At 41.7% G+C, this 13,491-nt stretch overlaps 2 non-coding genes and 1 pseudogene across 2 annotated transcripts; all 3 read right to left on the reverse strand.

Moving 5' to 3' along the window:
- Positions 1-1,484: 1,484 nt before the first annotated feature.
- On the reverse strand, positions 1,485-4,039 carry LOC131350320 (origin recognition complex subunit 4-like; annotated as a pseudogene).
- A 1,142-nt stretch (positions 4,040-5,181) lies between these two features.
- Positions 5,182-5,263, reverse strand: trnas-gcu (transfer RNA serine (anticodon GCU)). The gene has a single exon. It is a non-coding gene; the product is annotated as a tRNA-Ser (tRNA).
- A 296-nt stretch (positions 5,264-5,559) lies between these two features.
- trnaf-gaa (transfer RNA phenylalanine (anticodon GAA)) lies at positions 5,560-5,632 on the reverse strand. The gene has a single exon. It is a non-coding gene; the product is annotated as a tRNA-Phe (tRNA).
- Between the last annotated feature and the right edge of the window lie 7,859 nt (positions 5,633-13,491).

A 13,491-nucleotide genomic window follows, 5' to 3' on the forward strand; every position in this document is an offset into this window, starting at 1 on the left:
GGTGTTATGGAAGCCCAGGTTGCTCTGGATAGCCCCTTCAGCCTCTTCATGCGTTGTTAGTCTGGTGTCTCACATCTTCCTCTTCACAGTATCCCACTGGATTCTCTATGGGATTTCTATGGGATTTCACAGGGGTTTGCTGGCTAATCAAGCACATGGACACCATGGTCACTTAAACCAGATATTAAGTATCTTTTTGGCAGTGTGGGCAGGTGCCAGAGTCCCTGCTGGAAAAATGAAATCAGCATCTCCCATAAAAGCTGGTCAGCAGAATGAAGCATGGTAAGTGCTCTAAAACCTCCTGGTAGATGACTGTGGACCTGATAAAACACAGTGGACCAACACCAGCAGATGATACATGGGCTCCCCAAACCACTCCCCAAACTTTACACTGGACCTCAAGCAACTTTTGGATTTTTTGCCCCTCCTCTCTTCCTTCAAAGTCTGGGATCTTGATTTCCAAATGGGAAATGGAAAAAAAATTTATTTTCATCTGAAAAAGAGGATCTTGGCCCACAGAGCAACAGTCCAGTCCTTTTTGTTCCTTTAGCCCAGGTAAGACACCTCTGATATCGCCTCTGGTTCAGGACTGGTTTTCTTGACACAAGGAATGCGACATTGACACCAGCTGCAGTCCACTCCTTGTGAATCTCCCCCAGATTCTTGAAGGGGCTTCGCTTCACAATCCTCTCAAGGCTGCGGTTATCCCTGTTGTTTCTGCACCTTTTCTATCACACTTTCTTTCCATTCAAATTTCATTAACGTGCTTGGACACAGCACTCTGTGAACATCAAGCTACTACAGCATTGACCTTTTGTGTCTTACCCTCCATGTGCAGGGTCTCAATGACTGTCTTCTGGATGTCTGTCAAGTCAGCAGTCTTCCCCATGACTGTGAAGCCTACTGGACCAGACTCAGTGACATTTAAAGGCTCAGGAAACCTTTGCAGGTATATTATGTTAATTAGCTGATGAGAGTGCGACACTATGAGTCTCCAATATTGAACTTTTCACAATATTTAAATTTTCTGAGATACTGAAGTTTGGGTTTTCATTAGCTGTAAGCCATAATCGTCCAAATTAAAAGAAATAAACACTTGAGATATATCAGTCTGTGTGTAATGGCTCTATATAATACAGCAGTTTCACTTGTTGAATTGAATTACTGAAATAAATCAACTTTGCACCTGTATATATATATATATATATATATATATATATATATATATATATATATATATATATATATATATATATATATTAAGCCGTTAGATATTTTTATTTTACTCTAATTGGTCATGCTTGGTCAAATCATGGTTGTCATGGTTAGAATTGGATCATTATAATTACTCCCTCATCATCATCATCATCATCAGTGGTGAGGAAGACGAGGAGAGAGAACACGTGCTATGTACAATCGAGGAAAACACGTGAGCTTCCTCCAGCAGTGTGTATGTTCACATGTGAGCAGTGTAACACTTCAGTTCAGGTTCGTGATGCGGTGTGTCGCATCGAGACGCAGAGGTTCCACTCTTGAGAGAACTTTGCTGTCGGGAAGTCATCCTGCAGCGTGAGCTCGGACCGAAAGGAGTCTCGATACTAACGGAAAGTCAGAGAACTCAACAGGTGACTCTGTCTGTGGGAAAAACGAGACTTCACACACTTTTCCAAGAGCTCAAGAACGTCCTGGAATAAACAAACAGGAAAAAAATACAGAGATTTTATAAACATGCGGCGTTTTTTGGTGACAGGTATATTAAGTGTGTGTGTGTGTGTGTGTGTGTGTGTGTGTGTGTGTACATACTAGTCTGCAGGTGAGTCCCACCACAGCTACAGGAGCCTGAGCAGACTGAGAAACATCCAGCAGGTTGTACAGCAGCGTCTGGTTCTTATGATGAGCAAACAGATCAAACTCTTCCAGGATGAAGAACACTGGCTGACTGCTGCTTTTATCACCTGCAGACAGACAGACAGACAGGAGGAAGACAGACATGTAGACAGGCAGATAGGACGGGCAGTCAGATAGGCAGGCATGTGGGCAGGCAGGTAGGCAGAGAGGGAGGCAGGCAGACAAACAGAGAAACAGACAGATAGGTAGGCATACAGACAGCCAGGTAGTCAGACAGACAGGCAGACAGACAGGTAGCCAAGACAGGTAGGAAGACAGACAGACAGACAGGTAGGCAAACAGGAAGACAGGCAGGCAAGAAGGCAGACAGGAGGGAAGATAGACAGACAGGTGGGCAGACAGACAGGCAGGCAGGCAGGAAGACAGACAGAAAAACAGTTAGACAGGCAGGTGCACAGACAGGCAGACAGGAAGACAGACAGAAAGGAAGACAGCCAAGAAGGAAGACAGACAGACAGACAGACAGGTAGGCAGGCAGGCAGGCAGACAGACAGGTGCACAGACAGGCAGGCAGGCAAGAAGACAGACAAACAGGTAGGTAGGTAGGCAGGCAGACAGATAGGTGCAAAGACAGGCAGGCAGGGAAGAAGACAGACAGGCAGGTAGGCAGGCAGGAAGACAGGCAGGCAAGAAGGCAGACAGGCAGGAAGAAAGAAAGGAAGGAAGACAGGCAGGAAGACAGGCAAACAGGTAATGGCAGACAGACAGACAGGCAGGAAGATAGACAGACAGGTGGGCAGACAGACAGAAAGACAGACAGGTAGGCAGACAGGCAGACAGACAAGAAGACAGGCAGGCAGACAGACAGGAAGGCAGGCAGGAAGACAGACAGAAAGACAGACAGGCAGGTGCACAGACAGGCAGACAGGAAGACAGACAGACAAACAGGTAGGCAGGCAGGAAGACAGACAGGAAGAAAGACAGGTAGGTAGGTAGGTAGGCAGACAGACAGACAGACAGACAGGTGCACAGACAGACAGGCAGGCAAGAAGACAGACAGACAGGTAGGCAGGCAGGCAGCTGACAGACAGACAGACTGGGTTATCAGTTACAGTAATATCACTCCCAAGTTTCTCTCACATTCACTTCTTTTGAATCATGTGATGTTGCCGCTCCTGTAACGTCCCAGCTGTATACACGACTCGAGAATTCCAGGAATACTGGAACACACTCACCAACACTTTGTCTCCTACGACGTTCTCCAGTTGAAGCTGGCGTGTGATCTCTCTCAGAGCGATCCGGTCGTCCATCTGCAGCAGACCTGCACGAGACACGCGGCCATGAACGGAGCCGTGACTTAAACCAGCAGCCTCTTTTAAACACACGCTCTTTTACACAACACTCACTGCTCAGGTGAACCTGCAGGACATTCATCTTCACCTCCTGCAAGTCCAGCAGCTCTCTCAGAGCACAACGTAGCAGCTACACACACACACACACACACACACACACACACACACATACACACACAACAGCTTAGTGTAAAGTACATGTGTGTATCCTAACCTAACAGAAGTAGCACACAGACATCTTCGTACCATGGTTTTAACAGATCCACATGGACCGATGATATGCAAAGAGTTACTCTCACCGTGAACCGCTGTCCTCCTTAACAGCTCCAACAGGTGCCTAAAACACACACACACAGAATACATCAAGCACACACACACACACACAGAATACATCATGCACACACACACACACACACACACACAGAATACATCAAGCACACACACACACAGAATACATCATACACACACACACACACACACACAGAATACATCATACACACACACACACACACACACAGAATACATCATACACCTTTACAAAATATAGGTCTTAGCAGACACCTCATATAAAGAGTGCATTCTGTTCTAAAAACCCACTTGTACTTCGATTCCAAGCCCATGGGTTTACCCTCAGCACTCTCTGGACCTTCAGACATCAGAAGAACAATTTTAAAACAAAGATTAGCATGCAGAGTGCAGACGACAGCGGATAGTACTTTAAAATCGATGTTTTTACAGCATACTCCAGCACTTCCTCTACAAACATTTACACACATATCTGGGTGATTCTCACGAAATCTTGGTTTTAAAAATTTCAAACATGAAAATTTTAAAAATGCTTAAATTAACTTTTTTTTTTTTAGACATTAGCAACAAAGTCTGGAGTGTTTGTGAACATTAATTTAAAAACTTTTACTTATCATTTAACACCTTTTTGAACATAATTTCCAAAAGTCCTAAAAAATCTCATTACTGCAACACTGTGAAAACATTAACACTGATAGAAAAGCAAATACATTTTCACAGTTTTAAAAATGGATTATTAATAGTCATGCACAGTTACTTCAAGTTCTGAAATAATATTTATTTTTAATTTAACAGTTTTTTAAATTTTGACTGATTTCTCTCATTACCGCAACACCGTCCACAATTTACAAACATTTTTTCTTTATATTTTGAAGAAACCTGACATTTTTTCAAAATGACGTGACAAACCTGAGAGAACATCATTTTAAGATTCTGCACATGCATTTAAAATCAAAGTACTATATCTCTATTAATTAAATTAACATCTAATAATCATGAGTTTCGGTAATGATATATAGGTTTCAGTAATGAGGTTAATTATTTGGGTAATGATAATAAGTATACTAGTCTGAGATTTATACTGAGCCTTGTATACTTTTTCTTATACCTTGTGTAAGAAAAACATTAAAACAGGAATAAACAGGACAACATTTCAACGTTTACCTAAAAAACATGAAGCATTTTACCATGGTACTAAAAAATAACTGACCACTGTCTTTTTTTCTTTTCATGTTGCTTCTTAGTCAGCTCTTCAGTTTTCTTTATTTTTCCAGTTTGTTTTCGTTTTTGATTCCTGGAAGCGGAAAGAAAGCATTACATTAAATTAGTCTCATAACATGGGGAAAAAACATTTTATGTATACGTGTGTGTGTGTTCTATACTGGGCCTGAAGTTGTGGGGTGGGGTAGAGCTTAATTTTGAAACGTGGATTGGCGGTCCATATCCTCCACCTCCTGTTGAGGCGGCTTGCTCATGTGTGTGTGCATATATGTTACAGCATGTGTGTCCAACCAGCATGGGAATGCAGCCCAAGGTTGTGAAACACTTATGCCAAGTTCACACTGCACGATTTTCAAAGTAGTCGGATCACTGTTGTTTTCATGCTGCACGACTGTCTGGGGGAGCATTCAGTTGCTGCTGTGTGGCGCATAGCGGTAAAGGGGAAACACACGCACGACGAGGGTGGGACTCGAACCCACGCGTGCAGAGCACAATGGATTAGCAGTCCATCGCCTTAACCTCTCGGCCACCTCGTCAGGTGGCAGCGCTTCCAAGGAGCCTTGTCAAAAGCATGGGTTTTCTAATGGCGTGCGGGCTAGGAGGCTACCTTTCAATGATTTGTATGCAGGTATTGAGGCATGCGGTCACGTAAACTGAAGGGTGCAGGCTAAGCGTTCAACAAGAACCTAAGAGTTCTGTAGCATCCGAGTTTTTCGGCTCTCGTCTCGGACCAGGGGGCTTTTAGACCTTTTACCTTTCAGACCTTTATCCTGCACTATTTCCACGTTTTGTTTTCAAATCTGAGGCATAAGTTGCGGAACTGTGCTCCAGCTGCCGAAACCCGGGATCGAAGCAGGGACCTTTAGATCTTCAGTCTAACGCTCTCCCAAATGAGCTATTTCGGCACCTCTGCCAGGCCTCTCCTGTACGTGTGAGTGAGCAGGTTTTTGTCGGCACGACTGCGCACCACGTCCAGACCGGAGAGGCAAACTTCTTTAGAAAGCGGTAGAGCTTTTTCCTTAAGGGCATAGACAGAAGGCATGGGAGCCTTACACCACTCAAATCCCACGCTACCTGAGGGCGGCGGTGGGGTTACGCGTGAGTGGTAAGAAGATGACCGAGTCATTCGGCCAGACAAGGAGGAAGCCTGGCACGGGCACTACAAATGGTCTGCCGTGCGACTAACACGCCTTCCACTTCACCAGCTCTACAGGAGACATCTAACCATTCCCAAGGAAGGAGGGAGCTCGGCCTTGGCTCGCGGCTCGCGGCAGGTCACTGACCTTGAATGGTCTCGGCTTAAGGCCCCGTGGTCAACCGCCACCCCTGTAGCCATGGGCGGAAGGAACGCTTCTGCTTGAAGAAGAATAAGAAATGTGTTTGAATCCACATTTTCTAAAGGTGACTATATTATTATTACTATTATTTTTTAAATTATTTTTTAACCAGTCTGCACTTATAAAAATATTCAGCCTGATCTACCTAATAAAAATAATTATGTAGTTCAAGTAAGACTAGTCTTTGTATTTATTACTTAATTTTCTATATGTAAGAAATACTTCTTGCTCTAAATTTCTGCATTTCCTTAGTCATTGTTTTGGGTTTGCTCTACTTAACTTTGAAAGTTTTAAAAGTGTATTTTTATTGAAACTTAAACCTAATTTTTTTTAAAGCTTCCATATTACTTAACTTTGAGTGGACCCTACTTTGTTTTTCTAAATGTACTAGTCACATTTGAAAGTTACATTTACTCCCATTTTCTGGTCAGGAACTAGGCATTTCCTATGCATTACAGGTAAAATATGAATTGTGTAATTATGCATTTTGAAATGCAACTTCACCCAGCACAAGAATAAAAGGAAGAGATTTTTTATTATATGCACACACTCATGAACAGTCAGTTCTTCCAAAATGCACTTGGTCCTGAATTTACACAACATGAAATAAAGTAAATACCAGATTTAACAAAACAACAACCACAGAGTAGTGCGACATGCATTGGGAGAACCTGAGAAAATGCTGTTTAACATGAACAACTGTAAAACAGGGAGCTTACTGTGACTACCTTCACTGACATCTGTATGGCTTTTAGGTTTGCAAGCTGACCTTGAGACTATGTACCTTAGAGGAAATGTTTTGTTCACATCCTCATTTTAGCACAGGGTTCTCAATCGTGGAGATCAAGGACCCCTGCCCTGCCCACTACAGATGACATAAACCAGGAGTCTTCAGTGAATCAGAAGCATGAAGACACCATCTGAGTCTCACTTCCACCATGAGAGTGAAGTGGGGAAAGACAACGTGAACAGGTATACAGAGCACTGATTAAATACAGTATATATTTATGACCCAGGTTTAGGATCTAGATGATAATATGTGTGGATGGGAGTATTCTACCTAATCTGGGGCATGAAGAGCTAATTGTGAGTGTTAGAGGAGCTAAACACGCAGCGCTAGCATGAGCATGTGAACTGAGTGCGCCATAGATTGGAAAGAAAACGGAACATCCACCAAAATATCCCCTTCTCAAATTTCAGACTCATCACCTAAGTAAACTTACTTCACATCCAGTACAGTAGGTGGCGATAATGATCCTAAGGAGTTATTCGCCATTAAACAAGAGAAGAAGAAGCAGCTCGACTCTCTGCTTGTCCGTCCATCAGTACCCAAAAGTAAAAAAAGAAAAAATATATATATTTAGCTGCACCCCGAAACTGGAATGCCCGCAAACCACACATCAAGATAATAACAATAATTACAAAAAGGCACCAAAGCGCGTGACATTAGACATCATTCTCACAAACTCCCGACTGGTTTTCATGACAAGTATCTAGACAACAATATCAAGTGTGGTGTCATTTCTTGTTAGCATATTAGCCACAGTTACGAGCTAAAAGTGAACATGCTATACACTCACCGGGCTTTCGGCAAGAAAAGTAGCCCAATATCTCGTACGGCTTCCAATAAGTTGTGGTTCATTCATTTGAATTCACTTATTTAAAGGAAAAGTGTTTAAAGCCATATTTCTTTGAAGCCAAAAAGAACGTACAATGGAATGTAAAATGATATGAAATAAAATGAAATTATGTACAGCTTTGAAAAACAGTAGAAAAACCAGGTACTAATAACATGTATGATTGTAACATATACACTATATTGCCAAAAGTATTCGCTCACCCATCCAAATAATCAGAATCAGGTGTTCCAGTCACTTCCATGGCCACAGGTGTATAAAATCAAGCACCTAGGCATGCAAACTGTTTTTACAAACATTTGTGAAAGAATGGGTCGCTCTCAGGAGCTCAGTGAATTCCAGCGTGGAACTGTGATAGGATGCCACCTGTGTCGTGTCGTGCCGTGTCCAGTCGTGAAATTTCCTCGCTCCTAAATATTCCACAGTCAACTGTCAGCTGTATTATAAAAACGTGGAAGTGTTTGGGAACGACAGCAACTCAGCCACGAAGTGGTAGGCCACGTAAACTGACGGAGCGGGGTCAGCGGATGCTGAGGCGCATAGTGTGAAGAGGTCGCCAACTTTCTGCAGAGTCAATCGCTACAGACCTCCAAACTTCATGTGGCCTTCAGATTAGCTCAAGAACAGTGCGCAGAGAGCTTCATGGAATGGGTTTCCATGGCCGAGCAGCTGCATCCAAGCCATACATCACCAAGTGCAATGCAAAGCGTCGGATGCAGTGGTGTAAAGCACGCCGCCACTGGACTCTAGAGCAGTGGAGATGCGTTCTCTGGAGTGACGAATCGCGCTTCTCCATCTGGCAATCTGATGGACGAGTCTGGGTTTGGCGGTTGCCAGGAGAACGGTACTTGTCTGTCTGCATTATGCCAAGTGTAAAGTTTGGTGGAGGGGGGATTATGGTGTGGGGTTGTTTTTCAGGAGCTGGGCTTGGCCCCTTAGTTCCAGTGAAAGGAACTCTGAATGCTTCAGCATACCAAGACATTTTGGACAATTCCATGCTCCCAACTTTGTGGGAACAGTTTGGAGCTGGCCCCTTCCTCTTCCAACATGACTGTGCACCAGTGCACAAAGCAAGGTCCATAAAGACATGGATGACAGAGTCTGGTGTGGATGAACTTGACTGGCCTGCACAGAGTCCTGACCTCAACCCGATAGAACACCTTTGGGATGAATTAGAGCGGAGACTGAGAGCCAGGCCAACAAACAATAGACTTGAAGAAACCAACTCGGGTAAAACAACAAATTCTGTGACCACATTAATAATCTGGGATTTTTCTTCAACTGCATTTTTTCCTATTTAAAATATAGAAAGTAAACAATAGTTAATTTAAGATTCTGTACTCTTTCTAGGTGTCTATTTAAAGGTCAGATTTTCCTCATGTCTGATCTTTTTTACTGAAGCATGTGTTCAAGTGACACACTGATGCATTTGATCTAAAATGACTTGTAAGGTTTTGCATAAACTTGTGGTGTCCATGCAGCTCACATGCACACACTCATTTAAAGCAAAAAAGGCAACATGCTAAATGCTAGAAACTCAGAAAGCATAAATTTCAAAGATTTGACTTCAAGTTGTTGTCAAATAATATAATCTGTAAAACAAATTAATGTATTAAATAAAAAAAATGGCATTTGGACCCCACTATATATATTATGGCTTTAGCAAGGCTATAAAGTGTCCACCTTTTATATATTTCTTTTCTGTTTTGTACATCCCTTATTTTGAAGGCTAGTGTATTAATTTAAGTGTGTTCATTTTTGACAGAAATGGCCTCAATGCGTCTTAAAATGTCCTTGTTTTGTCTGTGCAGGCAACATTTATAACTGATTCCAGGTGTTTTGAGGAAATGCATCTCAAGCTCTGACATACTGCTGTGGCTAAAATTGATTTTTAAGACACTAATGTACATGGAAGTTGCTGGACAAAGCTCAGTCTGATGGTGTGCTTTTAGATCATTTGTGGCATATCTTGCTTCTTGTCATAGATAAATGTGAACTGTCTGAAAATGGAAAAATCGTGTTGGCAGTAGGACTAAAAGGCAACTGTAAGCAAACATTTTGATCAGTGGAGTTGAAATAAAGCTTATCTAACAGTTAGAACAGCTGTCCTGTGTTGTAATTATTTTATTGTTCATATTCTTATTATTAACATGAGTTAATCATAGTGGACTTTATACTGGACAATGGCAGCACACAGAGCGCTTACTCTAAATAAATTATGTTCATTATTATTTTTGTATGATATGGTGATGGAGTTCTAATTGAAACACTACAAACTAAAATATTTATGCTGTATTATTGGAGTACATGCCCACAAAATAAACAGCACACAGGTGATATTTCAGGAGTTTGGTGTCTGTAAACAGCTGTCTGTAGTTTTAACTCAGATCAGATCAAATCACTTTATTGTCACATCACCATCCACACATGTAGAAGTGAGTGAAATTCTTGAGTACAGCTCCAGACATTGCAGTAGAATATGTAATGTACAAATTTAAATACTTCTATATATAGTCTGTAATCAGCCTGTACAGTCTAAATTGCAATCTAAACATATACTTGGATAAACAGTATGGTAATGACATATGATACATTATTATAGAGTATACACAGTAGACATGGCACAGTATATTACAGTGTGATCATGTATAACAGTGCAGTGTGTTACAGTGTGATCATGTATAACAGTGCAGTGTGTGTTACAGTGTGATCATGTATAACAGTGCAGTGTGTGTTACAGTGTGATCATGTATAACAGTGCAGTGTGTTACAGTGTGATCATGTATAACAGTGCAGTGTGTGTTACAGTGTGATCATGTATAACAGTGCAGTGTGTGTTACAGTGTGATCATGTATAACAGTGCAGTGTGTGTTACAGTGTGATCATGTATAACAGTGCAGCGTGTGTTACAGTGTGATCATGTATAACAGTGCAGCGTGTGTTACAGTGTGATCATGTATAACAGTGCAGCGTGTGTTACAGTGTGATCATGTATAACAGTGCAGCGTGTGTTACAGTGTGATCATGTATAACAGTGCAGCGTGTGTTACAGTGTGATCATGTATAACAGTGCAGCGTGTGTTACAGTGTGATCATGTATAACAGTGCACAGGTATAAATGTGATTCACAGGATGAATGTCATGTCATATGCACAGACAGTGTACAATGCACAGTGTGTTTGCAGCCTGTGCATATGATTGCAACAGAGCATAGAAATAGAAATCACATTCATTTAACTAAGTTTGTGTGTAATAATCGAGACTTCGCTGGAAGGGACCAAACCCAGATCTCTGTGATAGTCGCTAACTCCTGCACACAGTGTTACAGACCCACATGCTGAACAATTAAAGCGCTGCTTTATTAACATGAATCAAACGAAACCAACACAAGACACGGACAAATAGAACATGATTAACAAAATACAAGGAGAACATGGAAACCTAGTTTTAGAATTTTTGTGTTCACTCTGAGAAAATTCCTGAGTCGCGCTAAATTCAGGGAAGAGATGCTAAAGAACTATGCAGAAACAGTGATTAAATAGCAGAACTCTTCGAAATTTAATGAGATGAACAGGGAGTATTTATACAGAAGAAAGGTATAATCTTCATTATTATCTATAGGTAAACAAAAGACGCCAGCAGAATCAGACGTGGTGGTTGACGTGTTCACTGGCAATTTTATGAAGTTTACTACGACAAGGCCTATCTAAGATACAGAAGACTGTCACTGAGTGTCTGTGTTCAGCACATGTTGTCCAAACAGAACAGAAAGAACTTCTAGGACAAAACAAAGAATATCATGGAAAATCACACTAACACACACTGCACTGTTATACATGATCACACTGTAACACACACTGCACTGTTATACATGATCACACTGTAACACACACTGCACTGTTATACATGATCACACTGTAACACACACTGCACTGTTATACATGATCACACTCACCGCTTTAATAAAACTTTATTTTATTTCTTTCTTTTTTCAACATAGGACAGAACTAGCAGTAACAGCCCTTGACACAGAATTACAAAAACTTAAAAAAAAACTTATTATAAATGATAAAACTACTGCAATGGGCAGAAACAGAAGTGCAGAGTCAAATACTTTAAAAACATTATGCAAAAAAACAAACCAACAACTGTATTTTATATATCAAACATGTAGATCTTGTATAAGCAAGAACACTGCTGTAATGGCAGCCCTGAACATTCAGACTAAAGCTTTTATCTTTCCTGGTTTCTGGAATGGCCATGTCCTGATTAGTGCATGTGTCCGTCTCTGATCCTGCAGCCCCTGACCCTGTATCTGACTGACCTGACCCTGTATCTGACTGACCTCAGCCTGTATCTGATGCTGTATCTGACTGACCTGAGCGTGTATCTGACGCTGTATCTGACTGACCTGAGCCTGTATCTGACGCTGTATCTGACTGACCTGAGCCTGTATCTGACCCCTGTATCTGACTGACCTGAGCCTGTATCTGATTGACCTGACCCTATATCTGACTGATCTGGAGCCTGTATCTGACCTGACCTGGAGCCTGTATCTGAGCCTGTATCTGATTGACCTGAGCCTGTATCTGACCCTGTATCTGATTGACCTGGAGCCTATATCTGACCCTGTATCTGACTGACCTGAGCCTGTATCTGACCCTGTATCTGACTGACCTCAGCCTGTATCTGACCCTGTATCTGACTGGACCTGAACCTGTATCTGACCCTGCATCTGACTGACCTGAGCCTGTATCTGACCCTGTATCTGACTGACCTGGAGCCTGTATCTGACCCTGTATCTGACTGACCCAACCTGTATCTGACCCTGTATCCGACTGACCTGAGCCTGTATTTGACCCTGTATCTGGCTGACCTGAACCTGTGGACATGGTGATACAGGACTCCTGATTAAGAGTCTGGGTTAATACAGAGATCAGAGTAAACACAAAGTGAATGACATTACTTTAAAGCTCTACATTTCATCATGATGAAACTGAACACATGAGCTTAGTGCTGTTAGCGCACTACTCTACTGTTTGAGCAACAATAATGTTATGCTATGATGCTAATGATTGTACAATGATACACTTGTCCAGTTCATCAAAATACTTTAGCATAATAACAGGAAGTTTGACACGATACTACAATAGACACACATTTAAGAAACGGATTAATTAAATCTTCTCACTTGATTAAGACAGGTTCAAACACTAACCGGCAGAGAAGCGCTGGTCAGCTTATCGCCACTTTACTGATAGGCTGTGATAGGGCAGTAGGTTGAGCAGTGGACCAATGGGGACTTTTATCCCGCCCCCTAATCTGCATAAAATTCTACGCTGATTTTTGGAATAACAAACACTAGCATGCTGGAAAGATAAAACTAGCATCCTTGTGCATCACGTGATTTATTTATTTTTACGAAAGTACGATATTTATGGTGCGGATTTGACGCTATATAAAACATTCAGGGCTGGATTAAACTCTTTCCGGTCTCGAGAGCTATTGATAAGGATTAGCCCTAGCCACGCCTCTGGTTACTATGGAAATGTTCTGACGTTACAGAATCAGAACAGTGACGTGGGACTGCTGAAGGGTTGATCATTTCTACTTTGGAGACGGTTCACACTTTCAGACTGAGGTAAGAGAGATTTTTGTGTCTTCAAACTGACAAGTGTTTAAAACTCTAATTTAATGATCTAAATGAAAACATTATCCATTTAGTCAAAGTAGTTTTAAAGGAAAACAGGTTGAGAGTCCTGTTCTATAAAGTTCTGCTGTTGTTGTGT

The sequence above is a fragment of the Hemibagrus wyckioides genome, unplaced genomic scaffold (genome assembly GCF_019097595.1).
Source record: "Hemibagrus wyckioides isolate EC202008001 unplaced genomic scaffold, SWU_Hwy_1.0 Contig32, whole genome shotgun sequence".
Lineage (NCBI taxonomy): Eukaryota > Metazoa > Chordata > Actinopteri > Siluriformes > Bagridae > Hemibagrus > Hemibagrus wyckioides.